The 25,128-nt window shown below is 39.4% G+C and overlaps 1 long non-coding RNA gene across 1 annotated transcript; it reads left to right on the top strand.

Moving 5' to 3' along the window:
• The first annotated feature begins 488 nt into the window (after window positions 1-488).
• LOC135297672 (uncharacterized) lies at window positions 489-25,113 on the top strand. Its single transcript, XR_010359595.1, has 4 exons — window positions 489-628; window positions 1,616-1,694; window positions 21,997-22,320; window positions 23,432-25,113. It is a non-coding gene; the product is annotated as an uncharacterized LOC135297672 (long non-coding RNA).
• The last annotated feature ends 15 nt before the right edge of the window (window positions 25,114-25,128 follow it).

Here is a 25,128-nt window from a genome sequence, read left to right as displayed (position 1 = left end):
TGTGGTGTGCACAAGGTTAAGTATGGGGTCAGTGGCCAGCGGTCTGAGGGCACAGGGGTGGCACAAAGGAAGGGAAAAGGGCATTGGCCTACAGGGAAGATAGGGCTGGCCACCAGGGATACCACAACCAACAAAGAAACAGGGAAAGGAGAAACTACAAGAATTTGGTACACCTGGGGAAAGGAGCTGGGATGGATCATGGTGTTGCAAGGCTCCATGGGGGAAGTCTTCTCTTTCACACTCTATGGTATATTCTTCAAATCCCTGTGGATTTCCCTGCAGGGTTCAAAGGATTCCACAACTAGCCACTAGATAAAGACAGAGCTAGAATGAGGACAGTAAATGGGCTCCCTAATTACTTCTGGCACTGGTCATTGCAGACCTGAGTCTATAGAAGAGGGTCTTTGAACAATTTTCTGTCTAGAGACTGAGCTGCTCTCAGCCTGTCCGCTGACCCCTCGCTGATCTCTGTATTATTCCAGCAGCTCGGAGTTAAGTGTTTCTGCAGTTGTGAGGGGAGCAATCAGGGTTGGTTCCATAAACAATCCAAACCAAGGAAGAAGCACAGAACCAAATGTGCCCTTGGAATGAGATATAAATAATGAACAGCTACCTTATGGATAAACAAGTATGGATCTTTTTGCTTTTTAGGTTTTTGTTAATAATCTGTAATGGCAGCAGAGCCCATATGAAGAGATTATAAACTTCACATGAAATATAATGGCGTGACATTAAGAATTAATTTTTCTTTCTGAAAAGATAGTAAGTTTTGATTCTTGGTAGAATTTAGATAATATAAGTCTGAGTTCTGTCACAGCCTTAAAATGTTGCTACTTCTACTTCACATTCTTCCTTTCCTGCATTTCCCACCTGACTTTCCTCAAAAAAAAATTTTGTGGACATACTTGTAGGTTTTAGTTTAGGCACAAAGCTGCAAGCTGGAAGAAAAAAAAAATCGTTCTGTCTCAAAATTCACAGTGCTTTGCATTTTTAAGAGAACTAAACATTTAACAGGCAAATTGCTCTCCATTTGAGGGTGACTAAGCCAATTTATCTAAAAAAAAGCTACTGAAATTTTAAATTACAAGAATTTAAATTATATATTTCTAAATATTACAAGTTATAATACTGAAAAAGGGTTTTTTATTACTTTTTTTTTTCATTTTCCTACTCACATTAAGTAGAAATAGCAAGGAGCTTTAGATTTCCCAAAACTCTTCCCCCCCCATATTAAGAAACCCCAAATCATTGTTCCCATTAAAAATAATAATTTTTTCCCCCCACATTCTTACTGTTCTCCAGTGCCACAACCTCACCTTATATGATTCACTGTGCTACTGGTAGGTTACAAGTAACTGAATTTTGTGTGGTTGGGAACTTTGGAAAGTGAGATTGAGCTTGGTGGGTGTTCTTTCTCCTTTTCTTTGTTTTCAGTTAAGCATTTTTAATCATTTGTCCAAGTGTAGTGCTCAGAAAAGCAGTGGATCATCAGCTTGTGCTGGAAACTGGCAAAATTAGTTTCACTGTTGTTTCATTATCTGTGTGTAGCTCTGGTGGGACATTCACAGGCTGACCTATGAAAGCTTTTTCTTCTACCCTGACCTTTTCCAAACAGATGATGTTGGCACGCATAAATAGCACACTGTGCAGATGGGCTTGGTTTTTCTTCAGTAGACTTGAGAGCAACAAGTCTGGTAAGTGGCACCTTGAATTTTGATTTGAAACTGAATCCCCAGGAGTGGGAAGGTTATTTGACTGCTCCAAACCCACTTAAATGCCAGCTTCCTCAAGAAGATTAATTTGATGGAGGAAAAAAAAATTCAAGAATCTGCTATTATAGCTTGAAGATTGAACTGAGACAGGCTTTGTCATCTGTAGCTGGCTAGGTTTCTTTCACATTTGAATTTCACTCCTTGAAAATGCTGAATTAGCCCATCTGTTCACATTTAATTTTCCCTTTCTGCTGGGACTTGACTTGGTCTTCTTGTGTGTCACTCAGGCAAATTTCCAAAGTGCCTACATGTAAAGTATTCATTGCTTTCTCCTGAAGCAGTAAAAATGATGCCTGCTCTCCTTAGCTCACAACAGCCTCCTAGGATACTCTGTAGTGCAGGGAACATCTGTCCCTGGAATGTGCTTCATCTGTGCAATGCCTTTAGTGGTGTTAACTGAATTTTTTTCCCAAAGAATTAACTTTAAACTCTTTTCTGGGCAGTGTTGCTATACCATATTTTTTTTAGTTACACTGAAAATATTCTCACTTTGTGTATTTCCTTTAAACGAGGAGCAATCAGGATAATCAACTGGATCTTCCATGCACCTTAAATTAGGAGAAATTTTAAGCAGCTTACAGAGGAATGGATGAACCATAAAAAACCCCAACCAACAACAAGAAAAAACCCAAACAAATCAAACAAAACCAAACAAACCAACCAAAACCTCCCAGCATTTTACAAGGATTCTTTAAATTATCTTAAATTTACACCCACAAGAATCAATATCTCACTGAAATTTGAAATTATTTGAAATTCTCTTAGTCTGCTCACCCATAAGAAATTTCTCTTAACATGTATTTTAGGACTGAGATGTTTAGCAGTCATGACCAATGATCTGAGATTGTCTCACCACATCAGTGATTGTAGATTATTAGATTGTTGCTGTTAATTTTCCAGCAAAGTATGGTCTTTATAAGGAATATGAAAACATAATATGATACTCATTTTACTTTGTTTTTGCAACCCCAAAGTCAGGAGCTAGTTTAAACTGATTTACACAGAGAGGTAAACACTCCTAGAGAATGATGCCCTCCACCCTACTATAGGATAAAATCCCTTCTGGAAGTGCTTACCTCTGTAAATATAGAAAAAAAAGGGTCCTTAGAAATTCAGGTTGTGCTTGACTATGAGCATAATCAAATACAATAACAGTGAATCCTTTTTTCCCCTAACACTCATAATAAGCTTTCAAGTCAAGGGTTAAAACTGAGTTTCATCACCTAGATGTGTCACAGTCATTGTAGGAAACACAGGCTTTGGCCAGTTTTTTTTTTTTCTTATTGCAAGTTAATACACGCTGATTCTTTTCACAGCAATTAGAGCAGCCAGCTAGAGGTTGGCTTTGGCCCCTTTCTCAAGTTAAAGTCAACTTCTACCCTCTTGCCAAGAAAAAAGTCAAGAGCTTGTCATGCATGTAAACATAAAAATGAACATTTGAAATACCTAGAGTCTCAAAATCTTACTTATAGAGCACTCCTTATTTTTACAATGACTAATTCAATACTTTGCAAAACAATATGAGAAACCAATAGAAACACAGAAAAATGTTTCACCAAAAGGGGCTCTGTTAGCTTCAGCTCCATGAGTAGTAACAGAGTTTAAAATCAGTATGTAAGAACTAGCTCTGTTCCTGGAAGCTGTTCCTGGAAACTGTGGGTCAAGAAGTCACTGCTGTTGGGACATAACACTGTCAGGCATTGAACTTTCCAGCTGCCACTTCAAAGTTTCTTCCGTGTACATGATGCTTGCCATGGTGATGGCCAAAAAATTTCAGCAACAACCTGTTTCACAGTTCTTGGAAAGAGCACAGATTTGGTGGCAGAAAGACACAGCCCAGACAGGTTCTTTAGCACATAGGCTAATGCTTTATAGCATTAAAAGTAGAAATCAAATTACCTGAATAGCTCAATTACCCATGAAATTGCTGCTGACTAAATGTCGCTCTCCACTGTTTTGATGCTTCTGCTTGACAGAAGAGCAATAAGTCCCCAAAGTCACAGGTAGTAAAGCAGGTGACACACATTCTGTATATCTTAGTGCTCTGAAAGAGGTACGTGAGCACATGGATGTGAGGAAGACCTGAGTGTTCAAGTGTTCTAGGTGTGCAGATTGGCTGATGCACCCCTTAGCACATGCTTTGCTTCCAGGAGAGAGCAACCAGAATTTGTGCACTTGTACACCCTGAAAAGCAACAGGCAAATATGTAATTTCTTTAGCCTCATATGCTGAAAACTCCTGATTTCTTTTATGTTTTATTCCATCTTCCCTGTGCTCTGCACTCCCTACAAAATTCAGCCTAATGTTTCTTCTACCCAGAAAATGGGTATTTGGCAGAGATTGCAGAGGAACAGTCTGGCAGTTGCATAATTATTTAAATTATCAAATAGCTGTGATTCCTGTCATTGTTATGGGCTCTTTCTTTCAGTGGATGGGAACAGGAACCTATCCCTTCCTTGCAAGCTCTGCCTCTCCTTGAGAGTAGCATTTATTCTACAAAGCTTATGTTTGGCTACACAGCACAGTGGAAATTCACATAACTAGAAATAAGTTCTCTTTCCCACCACCTGGCTCTCTGTGCTGGTTAACTATGGTGCTGCTGGTTTTATGGAATTGGAATTTAATGGCTGTGAAGACTGTTGCTGTGTAAGGTGCAGCAAATCTTCAGGTGCAGTGCCTCTTCCCAGATAAATGCTGGGTGATGTGGGCTGCTTCTTAGGGTCACCCAGTCTCAAGGATCACCAGCAGCTGTCTGGGCTGCTTTTCCTCAAAGCTGGTTCTGGCTGTGGTCTGGTGCTGTTAAACCCCAAGCCTTTTGGAGCCTCAGCTGAATTCTCAGGTCCTGACTGGGCTCCAAGAGATGCCTCAGTTGTGCAGTAAGAACTACTTGTTCCCCTATATTTGCAGCCTGTGGATTCCTCTCCAGCAGTGTGTGCTTCTGGTCCCCCACCAGCTGCAGTATATCCAGCACAGCCTATTTGCATGCAGGGACTCCTAACATTTTGGTTGGAAATTCTACCCCACTGCTGTCTGCCCTGCTGGATTGACTCAGTGTCTCGTGTGTCAACTGCTGAACTGCTTTGCATGGCCACCTGGTACAGGGAGAGAGAGAAAAGCAGTGTCCTTTACCTTGGGAAGGGAGCTGTGAGCTGCAGCACCTGAGCTCAGCAGCAGCAGGGAGCTCAGAGAAGGGAGGGGGCAGGAATTGGCAAGGGAATGATGTCTACACTTGCCAATGACACTGCTGAGGTGTCTAGGCCAAGTGTTGTCACAGTCCTGCCTTGTCTTCCTTGGGCTGCTTCCAGCCTGCTTTCAGAACTCGATTTGACCCAATCCCTTTGGTCTTAGAGTATTTAGCCATATGCTTCTCTAGGGATCCAGAGGTTATCTGTGGATAGCTCTGTACCCTCTGTCACCTGCATCCTTAACATCCTGCCTCCCCAGGAGCACGTCGACAGCTTCAGTAAGCCAGAACTGTCACACACCTGACCAGAAGTTCTTCCACACTTCAGGATAAATGTGGATTGAGAACTGTGTGTCTGTATCCTCTGGCACAGAGTTATTCTGCTATCACACATGCTTCCATGACAGCATGACAAGCCATGGATGTTGTTCACTAGGTTGACAAAATAAGCCTGGGTACTCTGTTCACTTAAATAACTGTACCTTTAACTGATCCATGAAAATTTTCACCAGCTCATATCTTACCACGTCCTGGATATCAATATAATACCAGTTCCTGTGACTGGGAATTATCTACCTCTACACTACTTTGTTCCTGGTGATTGGAATGACCCCTTGTCAGAACAAATGCTCTTTTTCTGCTGCTTTTTTTCTGTGCTCAGGCAGACACTTGAAGCCTGGGGATGCCATCCTGGTTTCCAGAGCTGTGCTGTTAGGAGGCTCTGTGGTGTGCAGCCTCCTGTGCAGCCTGGCTGCACATTGGCACTGAACCAACACCTTCCAGAACTGTCAGCCATAGTAGAAGATGATATATTATACCTACTAATTTCTGGATTACTGCACAGCAGTTTACCTATTTAAATTCTTCTATGGGACTGGGGACTGCTGTGGATTTCAAACAGCTGTTCCCAACCACTGACACTTTCAGAAGGTAATAAAGCTAGATGCAAATTGACCATTGAATAGCAGGAGGAAAAAAAGTAGAAAATCAGCTGTCACTGTTGCACAGAAGGAAGCCCAGCATCCTCTGCCCTTAGTGTGAAGCAACAGAAGTTTTGATTTTCTCCCTCTTTCTAGTGAGTTTGAATTTCTAAACTTCTCATGAGAGTAATAAATTGTAAATTGAATTTGAACTTCTTAGCTCCAGATCTCCAAAGTATGTGAAGCGGAGAAGAAATCTTTAGGCATAGACAAGTTCTCTTTCCTGGCACAAAGCACTGTTTAAAAGTTATTAATAGGAAGCATAAAAATTTTGCTTTTAAAACCAGATAAGTACTTACTATCTGGGCTTTAGCTGTGTATTGCTTCCCAACTCCATTGCCATGGACAAAATGGGTCATTAGGTTTCTTTCTGCAAATTTTCTTCTGGCAAATTTTTTATTTCTCATTCTACCTTTTTACTCTTTTTACTTACATGACACTAAACAAAGATGTTTGTGCCTTTTCTTCTCTGTGGAGATGGATTTTGTGTACCTTTTTATATATTTTGAATAGACCCTATCCTGCTCATATAAATTGCAAAACTGTTTTGTTGTAGCTTCTGACAACCTCATTAGTTTGTTACCAGAGGCAATTCATTACAAACCTCACAACAAAAGCAGCCCAAATATCCCTGTGTTGGTGCACCACTGAGAGCCAAACTAAATGGGAAAAAACGAATCTCCTTAGTTTTTGCGTTTGGTTGGGGTTTTTTTAAAGTAGGAATTAATGAGATAATGGAAAAGTTTATATAATAATTTAAAGAATATATGCATCTTCTGTTCATCCCAGTTCTATACATTACTTTTAGCTTCATCAGTGCATCCAGTCCTTGAAGACTGCAGGATCTTGTGGCCTGTGAATAAAATAATTCCCTACAAATGGAAGTTTTCTTTGTGAATTCTTTCTTTGAGGAAAAAAAAAATGAAGCAAAGGCCTGAGCTATGTCTTTTAACAGTGCTGTTGTTTTAAAAGCTAGTTCTTAAGGAAGCCTTGTTGGTGGAGTTTAGAAAACAAGCATGTTTCAAACAGGAGCGTGAGGTGGATAGCTGCCTATTTTTACCAGAAAATGTAAGCAGAACATACAGATGGGATTTACTGGAATATTTGATGAGGGATAAAGTCCACACTGCTGTGCTAACACGTTTGTATCCCAGTTCATGGTCTGACAAGTTTTCTGACAATCTAGTCTAATAGTTGCAGTATATTTGCAGGGACATGAGGGAGAAGGTTACAAAAGCAAACTGTACCCTTCTAAAGGTTATATGCACAAGGCAGTCTCTCCATCACTGCAGAAAGATGCTCCAAATTCCCTCAGTGAGGTTCTGTACAGAATAATGCAGGACCAGCATCTCCTTCCCTCTCTTCTCTCTCCCTTCCACCTGTCCTGGGACAATAGATGAAGCTTAAAGATATTAACCTTCTTAATCTAAAGGAGAGCATGGCAAACCATTCCCAGAACATTAACGTGATAGAATTTGGAAAAAAACCCAATGAAATCTTTATAAATAACAATGAAAAAGTTGAGCTGATAATAAAGGCTTCATGCTTATGACTTGAAAGGCTGCTTTCAGCCCTAATGGGAAAGATAATTTGCAGAAGCTAATTTTCTGGGTCTATTCCCAAAAAAACCCATAAGATCACTGATTATTTTTGCTGGTAATCTGTCAAACCACAACTGGAGTGAAATAATTACTTTATTTCATATGGACCATCAAATAGTTTTCTCCACATTAATTCTCAGCCACCAGTGATGCTGGTTACATCTGAATCACTGACCTGGAAAAGCTCTGAAAGTTGCTGCCAATTCCCCAGAGCCATCCAGATTTCTTCCCAGTGAGAGACAATTCTATGGGAGACCAATTAAAATAGCATCTGTGAATTAAATAAATCTATAAAAAGCATCTATTTTTCTCTGCAATGTGCATGGAAATTAGCAGAGTATTTTTAAATAAGTGGCTGATGAACAAATAAGCCTCTCTGGGGAGGAGGGGAGTAGATAAATTTCCTGTATAAGCTTGGAATAATGAAAGAGTAAATGATTAATTGTTGAAGGTTCCACTTGGTGTAATTTGGGATTTTTGTGGTTAAGATTTATTTCAAATTTTTTACATAGTAAAAAATAAAAATCAAAATAATCTGAATGTCTGAAGAACTAAACTGGCTTTTTAAAATGTCCCTGTTAAATACTTTTGGTATAATTTTTGCATTTTCCACTTCAGTGTGGAGAATCCAAATTCTTTATCTTTTGAGGAACAAAAATTCCTGTTTCCCCATACAGCATTAGAGATCTTGTCATTACTTCCAGTTAAAAGAATGATGAATGGTGTCATTACTGTTTGATAGTAGTTTAGGATGGATTAACCTGCAGTACTAAATCAAAATTCTGCAGACACCTTCAGATATATAGATTCTTTCTTTCTTTTTCTTGTGGAGATGCCTTTTGATTGTTCCTTAGACTATGAGAACTTTCCTAGTTTTCACATGCACTCATAAATACATGGGTTTGATAATTTAATATAATTTTACTGCTGCTGTATTTTATCATCACTAGCCTTGAGTTTTATAGGTTTGATCAACTGCTATCCAGAGGTAGGTTTTTCATAGTTTCTACCCAAAATGGATTGGCACAGGAAAAAAGGGAGCTTTGACAGGAAAACTAAACCTGATCATATTCCAGTTTGTTTTCAAACTAAAATAGGCCTACTTTTACATAATTAGGTTATACAATTTGACTTCATATCTTGTAGCTTTTATCAGTAATAATATAGGAGCAACAAATGCTCAGTATATCAAAGAATAAGCTTTGAATGTTCTGATGCAGAGCTGCAGGCATGGAAATGGACAGTTTGTAGTGATTGGCAAGTCAGTTGGTGAGCACAGGTGTTTCTGAAGTTCCTGCCTCTCTGTGGTTGTTTGTCTTGCAACAGGCATTTGCCAATAAATCCATTTTGATGGTGATCCTCACAACCTCTCATTTTCTCCCCTGCTCTCTTGCCATTTGCCAAAGATGCTTGGCCACTGCTTGCCAAGAGAGAACAGCGCCCTGCAATATGGTCCCGTGTGTTATGCACCTAGAGCTAAGGCCCAGGCAGGTCTGCAGCAGATTGTCCTACTGCTTTTGGGGACCTCCAGAGCCTGCTGCCTGACAGGTTTTCTAGGAGTTTGTCAGTGAACAGATTTGCCTCCCACAAAAGTACAGGCTGCTTCACGCATGTTAGGTTATTTAATGTCAGATTTTTTTGCTAGACAAGATGAAGGATAAATTAATAGGTTTACCTTGGAAATACAGCTTTGAAAATGTGGAAAACATTATTTTTAAACAACACGCGTGTTTCTTTAATGTTAGATTGCAGCTGCTCTAGACATTCTTGTGCTCTTAAGCAGATAAGTGCACTCTACAAACTTGGAAAGTTTCAAGACACGGCACAGGCAACCTGTCCATTTTCAAGCTATTATTTAATTAACTCTTCTACCCCCTTATTTGATACTGGTTCTGGGAGTATTGTTCATCAGAGAATATCATTCTACCTTATAGATAAGAACTGTACTTAGACTATCATGTGGCCATTAATCTGCTGATGCTTATCCTTTTGGTAAAATGTAACTTTATCTCTGTTCTTTGCTGTCACATTCCAGTCTCTTTGCTTCCACCCAGCTCTTTATGGCACTCTCTAACAAGTTCTTAACTTTAACAGACACAGGGTCTTTTTCATGCATCAGAGCCCAAAAACTTGGCACCTGTTTAGGTACTGAACACTTGGAAAGCTTTGCTCAAGTGGAGGCTTACAGCCTGGCACTGCTGTGGTGCTCTCTGGAGGTGTGTGCTGGGCTCCAAAGGTTGGCAGTGCAGACAGGGAACTGCTGTGTTACTCTCATGGACCTGCATGTGCAAACTTGTGACTTTCTGTGTGATAAAATGCATCTCTCTCATTCCATCTACCTTGGGTGGAATTATTCATGAAAGGCACAAAAATTCTGCCTTTCTGGCAGAAGATTTTATGGTACTCCTGATGCAGTTGGGGTTAAACATAGAAGCAAAATTGTAATAAAGCTCTTTGCTTTCTGGCCCTAAATCACTACAACCCTATGCCTGCAGTGAGCTCTGGATCAGGCTCTGTATTGTTGTCCTTGTGTATTTGTACATAGAGAATACTAGTAACAGCTTCTTGGTTATTCTCATTTTTTTCCACAAGTTGCGGAGAAGTAGAAATATTCCAGTGCTTGCTCCCAACAATAACACCTTTACCAGTCTCTATTTGAAGAGATTGTATCTCTGGAGTTTATTTGCTTTTTGCAGACATATTCTCAGTTCTTTCCAAGTCTTCATAGCCACCATTTGAGAAGGAGGGAAAAAAAATACATTTTGATTACAGCTATTGATCTTTAATATTTGCTGCTCAGGTACAGGTATGCTTTGCATACTCCTTGACAGACACTGAAGATTTATGGAGCTTGAAAGAATTAACCCTAAATTCAAGGTCTTGGGGGTTTTTTTCCTCCTCATTTAGGGTTTATTTTATTATTCAATGGATGGACTAAAACTAGCCCTCAAACTAGTTCTTAAGAGCACATGTATAGAAATAGACCTATCATCCTATTTACTCAGGGATGAAATAATATTAACATTAGTACTTCATAAGCAAAAACATATTCTGTGCATAGGTTACGTGTTAATACCCTGAATGAAAGATAACTTTTTTGTCCCAAGTTTCAGAGCAAATTAAATCTTGTCCATGCTGACTGTTTTTGACTGATAGGAAGCCAATAGATAGATATTTTTGTAGTATTTCTGAGAGTTTTTAATAAAGGATTATATATTCTGTAGGGGTTTGCTACTTTTCCTGCAGTATTGCTTGTTATTCCTGACACTTTCTCCACCACATCACCTGCTTTTGCAGAGGGGAGGAGAGAACACCTTGTTTTGTGGAGAGCAGTGAGCAAGCTATGGGTGGCCAGGAAGAGGGGAAACGCATTCATTTTGACCCTCCTTTCAGCCCTTTGTCCATTCCCCCTGCATCTTTGGAATCAATAGCAAGACTCTTGGGTCAGAGCTACCACAAGATACCTACCTTTGTAGAGTCTAAATAAATTAGATTCATGGTGTGTCATTGCTTGGGCAAATAGGGATGCCACAGTACTATGAATGACTCCTGTTCATTGAACTTTTATCACCCTGAGAGTGAGTCTTTTCTTTCACTTTATTCCCAGTTCTTCTTATGGGACACTGTGGTAATTTCTGTGGTCCCCGTCAAAAGAAGGAAATTGATGAATCTGACTCTGTGTTCTTAGAAGGTTAATTTATTATTATATTATATTATTCTATACTAAAGTATACTAAAAAATAGAGAAAGAATACAGACAGAAGGTGACAAAGAATGATAATGAAAACTCATTACTCCTTCCAGAGTCCTGACACAGTCTGACCATGATTGGTCATTAAGTCAAAACAATTCACATGAAACCAATTTAACATGCACCTGTTGGTAAACAATGCCCAAACTTGTTCCACAGCAGCAAAACACAGGAGAAGCAAATGAGATAATTATTGTTTTCCTTTTTCTCTGAGGCTTCTCATTTTCCCAGGAGAAGAATCCTGGCAAAGGGATTTTTTTCCAGAAAATACCACAGTGACAGGACAGAGTGATCACTCACTGTTCAACTAATCCATGCACAAAGTTAAAATCTAGGCAGATAGATACCAGTATGGATTCAGCTCTCCTGTGACACAAATACAAATGTGCTTCCAGTAAAATTTCCTGAATAGACAATCTTCATGAACAATCTTCCCTCCATCAATGCTTCATGAATTCCTCAACCTTCATTCCTTCTGCCAGTGGACCTACTTCTGTCCTCAAGGATCCATTTGTCTGGTTCTGACTGTTTTCAACAGATGTGATGAGCCCATGTCACAGCTGGCACAGAGAGCAGTGGCAGGGTTTCTGACTGGAATTCTATTTTGCCTGCTTCTTCATGATTGCTTGGACTTGGACGAAGCAATCTTAAGGGACACCTGATCCCAGCTGCTCCAAATCTTGACACATATTTGCACATTTCCGAGAGGCATCTGAAGGTTTCCATGTTAAAAGGAAGTTGTCCTACATGCTCAACAAACCTCATACCTTTGTCTGTACAGCAACATTGGAAATGTTTCTTGTTGTCCTCTGCCAACATGGCCCTGCAACAGCTTTTGGGTGACATGAATGAGGTGTAAATGGCAAGAGTAAGATAAACCCTTGGTTACCATGATAACAAATACACTAGAAGAGTCTGAATAGAATCACCAATTCTGTGACATCCTTCACTGCTCACTCACAGTATTATTTTCAGCTCTCCCAGGTTAAGGTAAACTCTGCCACCTCCATCCATTCTGTGAGGCTGTAATGACACTATGTTGCTTATAATTTTGCACTAGATCAGTCTCGAGTGCTGTTTTTCCACCCTGAGTACCACGCTGTAGAGATTACTTCTCTAAAAACCCCACTGAAAATCCTATATTCTGGAAAGGAAGGGAACAATCTGAACTAACCCCTGTCAGAAAAAATGCAAAACAGCCCAAAATGAGTGGAGGCTACAGCTAACAAGTCTTTGCTGTTCCAGTCACTTGACCAGCATTTCCAAAGTTTGCATTCCTAATCTTTGGATCTCAGTCTGTGATCACTGTGGATGTGGATTTGGAGTAGACACTAATAAAGCACTACTTAGCAAAACCCACTGTAGGTGACTTGCTGAGCTGGAGCTTTGTTGCTTTCCATAATAGTCAGCACTGTGCTTCCAGAAGGCATCAACAATTATTGTCTGATAGACAGTATAATATACTTACATATTGATTTTCATAAGGCAGGAATAATATTACTTTCATTTTGATGTATTAAGAGTGCACAGACTTACAGAAATTCAGTGCCAGACAGAAGCCAGAGGAAGGACAAAATGTGGCTTGGGCCCTTCTTGCATCTGTTCTGAGATGGTTTCTTGTCAGCTGTTATTTATCAATGTGTTGATCAGAATTAGACATCTTATACTGGAGCCATTTATTTGTAAAACCATCATCAAGACTTTGAGACACTTCTCGATTTCTTTCCTTATTTGGGCCATAAAATTTTCTTCTAGAAGGACTGCTGCATGGACTGGAGTCCTCAGATGCATGTTGTGGAGTTTTAGTAAGTATTAATGGTTACTATTTATTTATTTATTTATTATTTAGTAAGTATTTATTTATGTTATATATAAATATATATTATATATTTATGTTAGTTGTTCTCTCAGGTAGTGGCTGTTCTATGTAGGAGAAAATCAAGGTTGCTCCTGGTGGAAATGAGAACTGTGCCTTTGCAAAAGAGGAATGACACTCATTGGTGTGGAGGTTCCCAAAGATACATGAGGGCTTCTGCCCTGTGGCATCACAGAAGGATTCAGGATTACTCCAATTCCTTTTCAACTGATGAGAAATGCAAGAACACAGATACTCATGCTGGTACTATTAAAAAAGTGATTCCCCCAAACTGGCATTAGCATTCCAGCACAACTCTCCTCATGTTTGCTGTTTATTGAATTTATCTACTCTTGCTTGAATAGTTCTCTTGGATATGTGTTCACTCTTCTACAGCTTTCTTGGGGACAGTGACATTACTACAGAACCTTTTGCGTGTTTTAGGAATTTAAATAAATGAGACTGGAATGAATGAACTTTCAGTTTAGCAGAAGACATCTTAGTGTGGATTTTCAGTTCTCATTAGTTGATCCAGCAAGGGAGCTTGTTTCCATGTGACCTATGTTGTACACTGTAGCCCAGCCATAGTTGGAAAAGTCCTTTTTATGTAGAGAAGTAATTAAGATGTGCATGTGTTGGTAGATATCCATGGGCCTTGATTAATTAATTCCCATACTATCTGCCATCTCTCATTCCAGAAATAAATTTCACAATATCAGCTAAAGGGTCCCAAAATAGCAGACGAAATGCTGAAAAATGGAGATAAGGAGAATGTTTCACTCACAAAACTTGTGCTGTGTCAAGTGGAGTGTTGTGAGAAATGTGTGTGGCAATTAAGAATTGGTAGAATGTTATACTGCCCAAAGAAAAATGGTTTTAATTAGCATTATTCTCCAGTATTTTTTGAAAAGGGCATATTTGAATATTCCAAAATATTCATACAGCTAAGTGCCTAGAGCCCTGACATGTATAGAACTGATACTACACTCACTTGCAATTTAATCTCTTTCATTTCAAGTTATCATTGAGGGATGTCATGCTTGTAAAGCCAGCAACGTACGTCTGCTGTGGCCTCTGGGGTGTTGAGAAAAAATGTATATATTTCATAAAAGTATGTGTGTACGTGTCTGTATATATATATCTATATGTATATGTGCATATACATACACAGTTCATATATAGACATGTGTGTATATATTTTATATTAAATTGTTATATGGAAGAAATACATAAAATATTTAGCAGGAGCAATAGGATGCTGACAGTCACCTGCACAGATGTGGTGACAACAAAAGGTACAAATATTCTTGCCAGAGGTTGGAGTTACAACAATGGGTGCAGAACTTGGAAAATTCCAGATTTAATGCTTTTGTTCCTGTCTAAATTGTTGGAAGATATGGGTTTGTATGCTAATTACATTTTTATCTTTGTCATTCTTTAATAGTTTAGAAATTCCAATCAGTGATCGCTTTTCTCTGTTTTTCAACATCTGTTTTCTTAATTAAATCCCTGCATGATTTGCAGCTCATTCCTCATGTCCTCCAAACTGTTGTCAAAACCAGTTAATTTGTTGCTCTGTCTAAATAACTAAAATGGAAGACAAAAAGGCATAAAGCTTTCTTATTACTGTTTGATATGAACAGGTGTAAGCAAAACAACACTACCAAATATACAAACACTGGCAGTACTGTCTCTTTGCTTTTCATGGCTCTACATCTCAAACCTGTTGGTTATTCTTCTAAGCACTATACCATGTAGGTTTAATTTCCTTGTGTAACCTTAACCATTAATCTAAAAAATATTGAAATATTTCTTGCAAGATCATGTTTGAGTGATAATGTTGGTCAGCAGAAACCCCAACACCCAGTCTGGTTCATTCCATTTCTTCTTTTCCAAACCTTTGTGACAGGTTTGAATATCAAAGATATCTTTTCCAGGACAGCAGAGCTAGTTATCCATGCTCCAAAATCACAAAAGTTTTTGTAACAAAAGTACAACTAGATAGAGTTGAATATATATAAGTATATAGAGAAATGTAGAAATGTCTTGCTTTCAAATACAAAAAAGGCATTTCATCTCTTTGCCTTCTTTAATAGAAAAGCTGTGTCTCGGCAAGATAATTTTTCTGTTTGTTTGTTTAACTTCTGCCTGTTGCCAGGGATTTTTTTCAATACCCATTATGTTTGTTTTCAGATTGTATAATATTTCTTTTTGCATTAGGCTGTTCAATTATGGCAGGCACACAACAGCAGTACAGGAAAACAATAAAGAGATTCTTACAATGCGGGTAAAATATATGAAAAGAAATACAATTTTTCTTTTTAGCAGCCTTTTATTAAGCCAGAATTTTCCTCCAGGGGACAGACAAAAGAGATCCTCACAGTCTATTGCAATGTGTATTAGCTGGTTTGGTTCATCTTTCATTTTGAACTGGCTGTGGATACAAATTGAAACTTTTCCAAGCAGCCTGGAATCTTTCAAGCCTCCCAAGACCTGAGCCTCCATCTGCAGCTAATTTTGCAGATGATTCATCTCTTGTCTTCAAAGATGATACGGGTGCAAATTATAATCACACTAAGTAATCTCAACTTTTGAGATGTTCATCTGAATACATATATGCATCTGTTTTCTTTACAACAGAATGAACCAAAACTTTAACACTTAATCCCCTGAGCTCTTAGAATCCTGGGTGCTCTGTAGTTGTAAGAACAGCCCGGTCATTTCTGTGCTTTTCCATGACTGTTGATGCCTATACTGAGTGCCAAATCCATCACAATCACAGTTTTTCCAAGGGTGGAGCATTTGAATTGCATGTTATAATGCAAAGGAGCATTTCAACAGGTGCCCAAATTACAGCCAGAACTGGATCCCAGCCTGGCTGAATAATACTGAGCCTACTCTGTGTGCTAGATGGTAAATCTGACATTGGGGAACAGCTGGTTGTTCCATTGAGAAAGCTCCTTTCACATGAGGAGGAAAAAGGTGTTTGCAGCTTGGTCTGCAGTACACTGCCTTTCCTAACCTTGCCTTTCTACCACCTTTCCAGTTTCCCCTTTGGGATTTAGTGTACCTTCTGCCCCTGTGCTCTCAGACACTGGCTAGGCAGAAATATCAGAACAAGCTTATGCAGTTTTAATGCCAAGTTTAGGGTCCATGTCTGCACTTTTAAGCAAGGTGAATTTCCACTGATTTACTTCATTGTCAACAGTGCCTGATCAGACCATTTAAAATGTTATTTTCGTTTTCAGTCTTTGCTTGTGTCACCTTCCTGTGTCAACTCTATTACACACCACAGAAGGTCTGAACTCTCACCTCTTCCTTTCACTGTCACTTCTTGCAGGTGCTTTTCTCTGCTTTGGAGCTGCTCTTTCCCACAAGCTCTGTGCCCTCCTCAAAGGTGTGTCATGGACTGGCTCTCAGGGCATGGACTCACATGGGTCACCATCCCAACCTTCCCCAGGACACAGCCTGGTGCATCTGACATCTCTGATTCTGGCAAAGAACAGCTGTTGGTGGGTCACTTCATACAGCCCTGTTGAGAAACTCTGAGAGCTGTTCAGTTTCTGTTGCAAGGTAGCTTTGACTCTTTGTGCTAGCTTGCAGGAGACAAAGTTTTCAGCTTCTTCATGATTCTATGTAATCTTAATTTTACACACTGTTCTTTTTTGAAAATGCTGTGGATTTCTTCTATGTTGTTGGAGTGGTTTTTTTGGGTTTTTTTTCCCTTTCCTTCTTAGCTTTTCAGCTGCTAAAGATTTCCTTCACCTCAATGCTGCAGACAGCAAGATCCCCTTTAGGGGTCATCGGAGAGTTTCTGGTCCCATTAATCAGGGATAGAGACTTCATATCAAACTGCCCTGTTGATTTTATTACCACATCGATGGCAAGATCCCAGGCCATTTAAGCAGTCAGGTTGTTGCTTTATCTGGTTTCAGCTGTTGAGCTCTCCTCCCATCTTGAGTGAGCCATTTTTATGCCAAGTTGTTAATTTACAGTAAATCATCAGAAAGTGGTTGGGACAAAAGAGATTTGCATGGAAACTACAAGATCTAGGTTTGAAATTAATCTTTTCTGTACAATCAGCCCTGGCATGCTGGTCATGCCTCAGCTTTAGTACCTTGTTATCAGCTTCAAATAATCCAAAGATCTTTGAATTTCAATTGCATTTGTGGGTACTTTTGTTTTCATGTATGCAGAAATATATGAGTTCTATACCTTATGCATGTTAGAGTGTGGCAAAATTATTGTTTCTGTTTTAAAATATCATACAGGGAGTATAGAAATATACTGATTTCACATATCTGTGTAGTTCTGTATGAAGCTTAGAGCCAGAAAGCACTAGCATGTCACAGTGAAATCAGAATGCAGAACAGAAACATTTTGTATTAACTTGTAGATTAAATTGGTTGCATAGCAAATGTATTGCTGAGCTCTACATCTATTTGTGTTTCTGCAGTACAATAGAACTTCTTAATTCACTCTGCCTCTGAGGAATGCCTCGTTCTACAGGAAAAATGGAGCACTGGGCAGTTAGTCTTGAACCTGCTGTTGAGATTATTGACTTAAGGGAGGAGACAAAGGAAAGGAGAGGGATCAAGGTGCTTTGGGAAGGAACAGAAAGGAGAAATAGAAAGGGGGCAAAAGTTACTGATCTGTTGCTCACTGCAGTTTGTCCTGTATTCTCAGTATCTCAATTTCTACAGGTCTTGCTGGGTGAGGGCTCTGTTCTGAGAGCATCTGTGTGTGCAAGGGACTCTCATGACCAGGGAGTGGAGCTGAACCACAGAAGGGGCTCGTGTGCCTGCAATGACAGCAAAAGGACCAACTGTGTGTGCACCTGTGTGCGATTGCTAGTGAGTGTAAAACTGGATTACCAGTGTAAGAGGCCTGTGAGCTGGGTATCGAGGCACCTGTGAGTCTGGGTCAGATGCCAGTGAGACGAGGGAGCCTGCAAGTTGGCTCTGGTAGGTCCCAGAAGCCCTTGACTAGGGAGACTAGAAGATCCCTAAGCTGGGAGCGGGGGGGGGGGGTCAGCTTAGTGGGATCCATTTGCATGTGAGTGTCTCTTTGTGAAGCAAACAGAGGTTAAAGGACCTCTGTTAAAGGTTAAAGGACCTAAAGGGCAAGATGCTGGATAGGCTGAGTGCCTGTGGCCAGTCACTGGAGGGGTATCCAATGTGCATGGAAGAGTGTTTGTGGGCCAGCAGCTGCAGTGAGGCAGCTGTGTGAGGCCAGTTAGATACAGATGTGTAGATACATGTGTTAATATCTGTGTGTGTTTGTGTGTGTGTATTTTCCATCTTTTATCCTGTTCAGCCAGGAAAGAAAACAAGAGGAAGCTGCTGCTGCTACTTGTGTGAGTGCTTGGTGTTTCTGTGTGCTGTGAGCTGTATAGCTGGCCATGTGCCTATACATCTATTGGTCATATATCTGTGTTTTATGAACACCTATTTGGGATAGACACTCAGCCTCACCACTCATGGAACCTGGGAACATGGAGTGCAGCATCCTTGCCTCTATCTGGCTAGTGCATTTGACAGCTCCTAACATGTTTGTCACAAACTCTATGAATGCTAAAAAGCAATAAGCTATTCAATATATATTTTTCTATTGTGACTGCTGAGAAATAACAGTAGGTCTACTCTAAAAAAAAAGCATGAATTGCTTCAGAACTCCTGCAGCAATAATTTGTTGCACTGTTTGGTGATCACTGAAAGGCTAAGCCAGAAAACAATATTCTGTTCTGTACAGACAAGAACAGACTGGATTTTTTTTTTTAATTTTTTTTTTTGTCATAACATCCATTCTGTAACAGGCTAGAAAAATCTGCTGGAAAAAAAATACTGATGAGGAAGAAAAGTTAGTTGGCTGAAAAAAATGTTACTGAACAAACACACGCTCCATTTCGAAGCAAGTTCTTGTGCAGATGATAGACTGCCCTCAGTTGGTACACTTAACTTCTGCTGACAGAAGTCCTGCTGCAACTTGCTTATAAAACATAGTGACAGAAGGCTCAGAACAGTCTTCCATGTTAACCCTAGGGAGTGTGTGATGTAACCCCACCAAACCAGCATGATGTCATTTGTTCTGCATTCTCTATTCATCTGTACCTTAGCTCACACAGAGCTTATTTGAGGGAAAAGCTTCCAAACCTCTTACAAAAATCTAGACAGCAGCTCTTGAAATATGGCCGTGAATGTGCTTTACAGGGCTCCATTCCATTCACTGGCTTAGCTTGTGATCTTGTTGTTTGGTTCCCTTCTGAATAAAAAGAAAAAACAAATTGATGTTTCCAAACCACTACAAGGTTTAGCCACACACAAAAAAAAAATACATTGCCATCAGAAGATGAACACCTCACAGAGCTGACTTCAGGACTTGACATCTTCTAGACAAGCAGCTGAAACCTATGAGATGAGCTGATTCATGCCAGATCTGAAGCTCCTGCTGCCTGCTGTCAGTGTGATCAAGCATAAGTAATGTTGCATCGTGTCTTCTGCAGGGGGTGAGGGGTCAGTAAATTGGCTCTTCTCGCACTGGAATACATTTGGTTGTGATCTGTTTCGAGCCTCACTCATTTTTGGGAATGGGCCATGAGTAGCTGTAGGTTAGGCAATCATTTGCTGACAGACTGGCTGTCAGAATAATCTGTAATTATGGTTTTCTTGGCCTGACTCTGATGTCTCAGCAGCTACTGTCAAGACCAGCCTTAGGTAGACAAATCACTGCTGTTGTGCCATTGAAACCATTTCAAGTAACACCACTATTACACCCACAGCCTCCAAATGATGATACTCAGTGTCAGCAGGGAGGGTGGCTGAGGAGGCAATTTGCATTTAGGAGCATTTGGTTGCTGCTTCTCAGGAGAGTCCATTGCTATACAGACCCAGGCTCCTCCTGAAACCTAAATTCAGTGCGTTCACATCAAAATGTTTGTTTAGGAACATTTCAATGGTCAGATAACAGCAGCTGGGTTTCTCTTCTACGTTTCCAGTGTGTTCTCTCATCTGACATTTCTCATAAAAATCTTGTCAACTCATCCAAATCAAATCTAGATCTAAACACAATCCCCATCTATCACAAACTCAAATACTGGTGTATCCTCGTTACTCCCCCTGTCTCAGAATGGGAAGATCCAACTACATTGTGCCAAATAATATTTCCCTTGCTTGAGGTGTCCCTTCAGACTGAGGTTTATTATTATTATTATTATTACTGCAACATCTGCAGGCCTGGCTGTGCTGGGAATTGTAGTAACAACAGTGGTGGCTCTCACTCTTCTAATCCACTGTCAGAAACAAGATAGAGCACACAGGCAGGAAAAACAAAACCCTGAGGTTAAGGTGAGATGAAGAAGTAAAAATTAGGTGTTTGACTATGCAGTGCTTGGCTGTTTATTTGCTAAACTTTAATATTTTAATACATATCAACATGTATATAATGTTATGAAGGCATAGGAAAAAAAGGAAATTCACTCAACTGTTATATCTATGAATTTCTGGTAATGTTTCAAACTGTAAGGATTTTGTGGTGATTGATCTGTGCTGCCTGATTTTTTTCTACCTGTGGTGTCTCTGATAGGCATTTGCTGAATGATTTTTATGATGATGCTTGTATAATTCACTCAGTCATATTTTGAGGCTGCTGTTAATCTGATCTGAAAAAAAAACAAAAACCAAAAAAAAAGAGCAGTTTTGCTTACTTCTAAAATTAATTTAAAGCTTTCTGAATGCCCGGATCACAAATGTTCCATATCTAATTACCCAATGCCCTCTTTCAGTGTGTCATTGTATTACTTTTTTTCCTCTTTTTAATATTATGGAAATGTAAAATAACTTGACCTTGAATAGATACCTTGTGGGGATTCCTTTAATATATGCAATGAATTAGATGAATGTCTGTTGATAGCTGAAAGAATTTTAGGTCTTCTATTTCATAAGAGAGCTTTGCACTTCAGAAGCAGCAAAGTTTCTGCTGCTCATTCACTGAATTTTTATTAATTTGTAATATGTCAGATGAATAAGTGATCTCTCTTCTGCTGATTAAAAAGTTCCATTAAGAACATAGATGATAAATATATATTATATGAAATGAACTGAGTTATAAATCCAAAATGTAGATGTAATGTAATTAATAAACCCACCTTTTCTTCCAACATCATACTCCATTTTTCTAATGTGTAGACACCTATTGTCAGCTTAATTATTGTAAGGTAAGATCAACCTTAATTAATCAAAGGAGAGTAAGACTGTCTTTGTAATAGTTAATTTTTTAAAGAAGGGGAAAAGATGTATCTATAAGTAACACAGTACAGATAAATTGAGCAATAAGAAAAAAAGAAGATATACTAATAAACTGAGTCAGAGTAACCAAGTATGTAGTTGGGGTTTATGTTTCATTGACACAAAGAGGGATAAATTGCTGTCTTCATCTCAGAAATAAATGTCATTGTGTTGGCTGCCAGATGCACCAAGCAGAAAGCTGATTTAATGACTGGTGTGCAAGGGAGGAAGAGGAGAGGATGCACCCTAAGATTTCAGAGAAATGGGCAGATGTCAAGCTTATTGTCAATTTTTTGAGTTGTCTAATTCCTGTGTAAAATAACTAAAATCATAAGCCAAGCCCAGGCACCATGTTAATCAGTTCAAGCAGTCAAGCATCATCAGGGTTTTAGAAGAAATCCAAAACTTGCTTTTAAACAGCTCAGGTTCTGTTTGAAGTGTGGTGTTTGGGGTTTGCTTTTTTCTTTCATGGATTCAGACTATATTGATCCAGAGTCTGTTTCCTGTGAGTGAGCACTTTTAGGAAGTCATTAATTAAGCTACAAGCTGAGTTCCATTCCTCCCTGTACAGGCACATCGGCTGCTGCTTTGGATTTTGTGAGATCCATTGGGATCTGAGGTCTTGCACCCCATGCATTTGGAGTTCCTGCTTATTCCCACATGAATTCTCCAGATGAGGAGAAGCAGGAACTTATATGTCACACCAACACACACACACCATGGCAAGCCTTGGAAGAGAAGACCAGTGCTGGCTGCACCTTCATCCAAAAGCTGAAGGAAGTCCTTTTTCTGCTTGATTTGAGAGCCTGGGCAAGGGAAGAGGAAATTCTGCAAAGGGCCCCAGCACTGCCTCTGCTCAGACCTCATTATTCCCGTGTAGAGACCTGTCTGGGAGGTGAGGTAGGACTGGCAATGTCATCTTTGTGTTCCCCCCTCACTCAAATGTAGTATGCTATATAAAGACTTTGGAAATGGCATTCCACACCTAGAAACAAATCAGTTTAAAATCCAGGGTTGGTGGGAAGGATCTATTTTTCCCTTTTTCAGAGTGTGTGTATGTATATGTGGGGGAAAGGGATGAGGAGAAGAGGTGAGTAAATTCAGACCTGAATGTGGTGGGGATTTTGGGGTTACAGGTATTTGTGTGTTGGTGGTGCAGCCCTCATTTACTCTCACCACAAATCTGGCTGATTCTCTTTTCCTCAGAGTGGAGCTTGATTTATTTTATTTATTATTTTTCCACACAGCTTTAGTGCAGTGTTTTTGTGGCAGTTATGCAAATTATATGTCACACCAACACATATTTTCCACATAATTTGATTTGACCTTTAAAACTAATAAGAGAATTATCATTTTTATGGGTAATTTGTGTTGCATGGTATGAGACAGCAGGACAGGGACTGATGGGAAGAACATCAGAATGCAGGAGTCATGTTGCAGGATAGTACTGGAGGGCCATAAGTAGGTATCCAGTATACAGCTGTGGCTGCTGTGAGCTCCTAAAGAGTAGATTAGAAGATACATTGTGGAATAAATTTCCCAGAGGGAAATTTTCTTTCAATAACCTTCAGTGAGCTCTGGGCTAGCCATTGTTCTTTTGGCTCATAATTGTTTCTAATACATGCATTGATAACTTGTAAAATATATATATGGACTATGTCTGTATTTCAGGTAATGTAATGCAAGATATTAATCTTTCCATACAAATTTTGAGGGCTTATATGTTATGATACATGTGCATGTGTAATCCCACTTAATCACAGCAAATCTCTTGCTATATTTCCCTTAGTTAATCAATTCTGCTGGTTAAACATACACTCTGTAATTTTTCAGTTATTTTAACACTGCTATAGTCAACTTTTCTATGCATCCACCTGCTAAACTACTTTGAAAGGGAAAATGCTAAAAGCAAACAGGATTAACTATATATTGTCTTCCCCGAGAAGTACAGAGCAAGTGTGATTGCTAATAGGTCCATTAACAGCACTGTAATACTCTCCTTTCAGCCTCCTTCTCCCTCAGAAAGACCTCTGGAAAGTTCAAAGTGTCAAGAAAATTGTTGCAGAACTGTGATAAGACATGACGTTCAAGCAGTGAAGACTTCCATAACTCTGGCTAAATGCCTTATTAATCTAACATGTGTCAGTAAGATTTTCTGTGTGTTAGGATGATGCCTGGCAGGAGCATAGGATCTTCTGTGTGAGCTGTAGTTTGGGAAGAGGCAGGCAGAGTATTCTTCTCCTGACAGAAAATTAGTATTTCGTGTGCACTGAGCTGTACTGTGAAGTACCTGTATACAGCCCTGGGATGTGATGGGAGGGCTCCCAAATGGAATAATGTACACCAGTATTTTGACCACACTTGCCACTTCCCAGCTTCCCTCATGACTAACTTTTATATGGTATTTTCTCCTCTTATTGTTTGATTTGTCATCAACAGTTTTGTTGCATTTTGTTCCCTTTTTGCTCTTTCCTTGTCCTTTGCTTCCTCTCTAGACTTGTTTCTAACAGATGTTTATTTGTGCTGCCACATTTTGGGTGGGTGGTTCTGTGTCCCACCACAGCAGAGCCATGTGGAACTTCAAGTACTTGAACATGAGGTTCTGCTCTAAGCTTATCATGCAGTGAAAACCAGCCTTACAGTGTTAGTGTCAGATCAGAAATAAAACTAAAGTAAAAAATCACAAGGCATTTTTGGCATAACCTGAATAAATTTGCAGTTACATAAGACCTGTGAGTATCCTGTAAATATTCTTCTCACCTTGAAAAGAAGATTGCACCTGTTCCTCCTTATCTTGCAATGTATTTGGTTCTTTTCCCACCTTCTGCTTCTTTCCTTATCTGAGCATGCTTTTTCCTTTTCCTTGACACAGCATTATCTTGAGGCTTTTCTTCACATAAGAAATGTAACAAAAAATATGAAAACCATCTGACTTGAACACAGAGGTACCCAGAAACTTCATGCCAAATTTCAGTTTTTTCAAGACAAATTACAAAAATGCTCAAATCTTGGTAACTATAGCAGCACAAACACCACCACTACAATATGCCGCAACAGATTGTTCATATGTCATTATTTTTCCAAAGTTCCTTGGCAAACGTTTCCATCAGTAAACAAGTCAAGTGAAAGAATTGTAAAATGGCCAGCAAAACCACTCAGATCTTCTCTAGGTAGTGAAATAAAATTCTGCTTCTTATCACTATTGTTGTGTTGCTCAGCCCATCTTCCTTCACCTGTGCTGACAGACTACAGTTGTCATTGTTTCTGCCTTCCCAATGAGGCTTTTGCCTGTCATGTCACCATCCTCTTTATGCTGCAAGTTTGTCAAAGCAATGTTATGTCTAAATGTTGGGTCACATTCTCACCTGGGGAGAAAACGTACACAGATCCATTAACTTTGTCAGAAAAATGACAAATTACACAAACTGCTGAGCTGGCACTGCGTGTTGTATGCAGCATGGAAAGCGTCAATGGAACTGAAAAAAACATTAATAGTGCCAGTTCACTAACAAAATGATGATTCATATTTTTCCCATAATCTATTTTTCTTTGCTGCTTAATATGCTGGTATCATCAGAATTGATTGTTTAATGAAATGCCTGGGGAATTGGCCAATTTATGCTGCATCTTAATGATAGGCAAATGCTAAAGGTTTGGGAGTTCTTGATTGATTATTACTGGAATAATCTCTTGAAGCTGAAAA

This window comes from Passer domesticus, chromosome 3 (assembly GCF_036417665.1).
Source record: "Passer domesticus isolate bPasDom1 chromosome 3, bPasDom1.hap1, whole genome shotgun sequence".
NCBI lineage: Eukaryota > Metazoa > Chordata > Aves > Passeriformes > Passeridae > Passer > Passer domesticus.
The sequence above is the reverse complement of the archived record's forward strand: the minus strand, read 5'-3'. Positions and strand labels throughout refer to the sequence as shown.